The following is a 4003-nucleotide window of genomic DNA, read 5'->3' on the forward strand; positions in this document are numbered from 1 at the left end:
TTACTCTGTACTCCTCATCCTGCTTCCTCTCATCTGGCTGGCAACTCTGTTTTTCTACTTTGCAGAGCTCTCTATGTCTAGAAGTTCCTGCTATATCTCCTGCTTAACTATTGGCCATTTAGCTTTTTATTAAACCAATCATAATGACATATCTTCATAAGGTGTAAAGGAGTATTCTGCAACAAGGTACAAAGCATTTCTATTGAATGCTTCTTTTAAACTATCTCATATGACTATTTGGAGTCGTGCAATACCGAGAGTACATACACATAACCAATGCCACAAGACAGGTAAATGAATCGCAGGCTATCATTACACCCCTGATCTCAACACTGTCTTCATAATAAGACTCTTATCAATGCCTACATAATAGAACAGGGAGGGATCTGTGGAAAGATTGCTGGAAATGTGCATTTTAAAAGGTTTCATAGTAGATGAGAGTCATCTTTTCCCTTATGTGTGACCCACAGCTCTCTCTGCTCCCAGAACTTGACTGAGACCACACTGGGTAAGCTGAGGGAGGGATAGAGCAACTCGGCCATCTTCAGCTTTCCAGTTTCTCCCTCCATCTGGTAATACTTAGATGAAAAGTAAATATAATTTAAGCTCAACACAGCATGCCACTGGGCCTGCATCCCAAGGCCACAGGCCAGACTCATGGTCGATCCTGAATGAGGTTAGAGAACCAGGCCTCCACTTTCTCAAAGCTTAGCATGAAGTAGGTGATCACAGTGGGTTTGCTGAAGGGCAAGGTGCTGTGTTATCTGTAAAGGGGTTCTCCAGGGATTTCTTTTTGCCCTAGTGGTGATGAGACCCAGTTCCTTATTCTGGAGAAGCATCACTCCCCAGGTACACAAACAGCTGTCTGCTATACAGGAGCATTTATAAAACAGGTTATTTTAAACTTTAATTTTATGAGTATGGATGTCTTGCCTGCATGTATGTCTGTATACAACATATGTGCCTGGTACCCGGAGAGGCCACAAGAGGGCGTCAGACAACCTGGAGCTAATTACAGATAGTTGTGAGCTGTCATGTGTAGTGTAATTTATTTTAAACCGCCACAAAGAGAAGTCACACCATGCAACAGGGCTCACATGGGAGGAGAGAGAAGGGCCAGAAAAGGGGCCAGAGAAGGGGGCAGAAAGGTGGGCAGAGACTGGTCCCTGGATACAAGAGTGGCTGAAAAAGGAAGAAAGAGAGGCAGAGAAATAGAGGAGAGAGAGAGAGAGAGAGAGAGAGAGAGAGAGAGAGAGAGAGAGGAGGTGGGAAGGGCCCACCTTTTAAAAGGGAATGTAGTCAATCTGCACAAGGGGTGCTCTTAGTGGCTGCAGCTGAGGACGCACCCTGTCAGGACCCCAAGGGCAAGCCAGATGTCTGAATACTAACAATATGGGTCCTGGAACTTGAACCATGGTCCTCTGGAAGAGGTCCTTCTGTGTCATCTCTCCAGCTTCAGGAAACAGGTTTTTAAATCTCATTAGTTGAGTTGAAAGGTAGTGCACGTCTGAAGACTGGACAAGGCCTTTTATCCAATCCCCATTGGCAATAAAAATCTCCTCCATAAAATTCTCCTTAAATATTGTTATGTGATTTGTTTTGACATTAGAATACTGTCTAGTTTATTGACCAAACCCTTCTGTCTGTTTGTAGGATTGGTTGAAGACAAGGAGCACCAAGTATAAGGAAAACCAGAAGCCATTGTGCTTAAGTTTGTGCCACCTGGTACCCAGAATAAGCCTGGTACCCAGAATAAGCCTCCATGGAGAATCAGGAACAGCTCTACACTTCCATCTTTACCTGGGACCACATCAGGACAGATTCTTCTGGACTCACCAACAGCTGGATCATGGGAAAAACTGGATTACACAGACCAAAAGGACTTACTCATCAAGAACAATGAAAACATTTCCGGTTCAATACACCTGGGAATAATGCTCTCACAAGGCATAATAAAAAATGAAAGCATTTGAGCCTAGGAAGAGACTTTCTTTTTTTTTAATTTCATGCCATTTATTTATTTATATGAGGATGTGCAAACATATATGTTACATGGTTTGTGTGTAAATCAGAAAAAGCTGGCTTTCTCCTTCCACTCTGCATTGAATTCAGGTCTTCAGACTTAGAGACAGACTCCTTTTCCACTGCTGAGTCCTTCTGCAGGTCGCAGTAAGTGTAGCTTATGAAAGAATTCTCCCCACAGATGGAATCACTGGCAATCAGGCTAGCTCAGCTCCTCCCATCTTTGGGTAGATGATCAACAGTTTGCTGACAGATATCAGTTTCATCCATCCACTACCTCAGCCTCTCTCCAGCTCACCAAGTGAACTTTGTGAGGAAATAGAGGATCTGCAAATTAAACTGTAAACTTCCATCTTTTCTCCCCCCGCAAGGAGAAGTATCTGGGTAAGTAGTTTAGTTTGGGTTTGATGCAGACAGTGACAGGTATACAATGGTTCATAACAGCAAAGAGGAAAGCAAAGCCCATCTACTGTTCTTGGATAGCTCTATCACTAATGACCCTAATTTACATTTTAACCATTTAGTTCCTAACTGAACAGCTCTAATGGACACATCACCAAGTGCCACATGAAATGCGTGTGGTGTGTGGAATTATGTGGCTTCACTTAGGAGCTATTGCTAGTTAGCTCTGTTTTAGAACTTGAAATACTGTTCAGACATTAAAGCCACTATGTTCATAGCAGCATTATTTGTAATAGCCAGGACCTGGAAACAACCTAGATGCCCTTCAATGGAAGAATGGATGAAGAAAGTGTGGAATATATACACATTAGAGTACTACGCTGCGGTAAAAAACAATGACTTCTCGAATTTTGCATGCAAGTGGATGGAAATAGAAAACACTATACTGAGTGAGGTAACCCAGACCCAAAAAGATGAACATGGGATGTACTCACTCATAATTGGTTTCTAGCCATAAATAAGGGTCATGGAGTCTACAATTGGTGAACCTAAAGAAGCTAAGTAAGAAGGTGAACCCAAGGAAAAACATATAGTTATCCTCTTGGCTATGGGAAGTAGACAAAATTGCCGGGGAGAAAATTGGGATCTTGGGGGTGGGGTCGGATGGGGGTAAGGGGAGATGGGGAGAGAAAAGTTAGAAGGGAAGGAGGGGGGAACTTGGGGAAAAAGAGACTTTCAAAAGACACATGGAGTACTACCCTAGCCTCAGAGAGAAGAGGTCATCCCCAGTGGCCAAATCTGCCCTTACAAACTTTCACAGAAGCTACCAGGAGCCACAATTCAGGAGTGTTATTCATCCATGGACAGCAAGCCAATGGGTCAGGAGTAAAGACGATCATGAAACGTGTGCAGATATGCAATTGGTTGTGTCTCAGCTATAGAAACATAAGCATAAAATGAAAACTTGCCACATATTTCTGAAATGAGGACAGGAAGGCAGGATTCCAGGTGAGTTATCAAAATAGGTACAAAGAGAAATGCTGAGCCCAAGGTCAAAGTCAAGTCAAGATCAAATCAGAGGCTATCTGAGACCCATTGGTTTACCAGATATGTAACTTAAGGTGGCTAAGTGGGTGCTGGGATTGATATTCACTGTAGTATAAACTAGAAAAAAATTCATAGTCGACAAGTAGTGCTGGGGGCTATGGATGGCTGAGTAAAGATACTTTGCCCAAGTCAATCCAAGGTGATCAGTCCAAGGCTTGCAAGGACGAGGATGCACAGCAGACATGGAGAGTGTTCAGCTATGTGGGACATCTGAACAGACAGTGTGTGAGCTTTGCTATATTTGGACCAGGCAGACACAAAGTCAGAAGTGCAGAGTCCTGGCCCAGTCTCAGAGAACTCAGGAGAGATGGTAGAGAGCTTGGTCATCTGTCAAGATGCCTGTCGGCACTGAGAATTCTGGGTGTCTGGAAGCAGGTCCCCCCCTCCGTAAGCAGAGAAATAAAAACACATCATGTGATAAAAATGGAGGAAAATTCCAGTGAGTCTGAGGTGATACTCATGGCTGCTTAGA

The sequence above is a fragment of the Microtus ochrogaster genome, unplaced genomic scaffold (assembly GCF_000317375.1).
Source record: "Microtus ochrogaster isolate Prairie Vole_2 unplaced genomic scaffold, MicOch1.0 UNK159, whole genome shotgun sequence".
Taxonomy (NCBI): Eukaryota; Metazoa; Chordata; class Mammalia; order Rodentia; family Cricetidae; genus Microtus; species Microtus ochrogaster.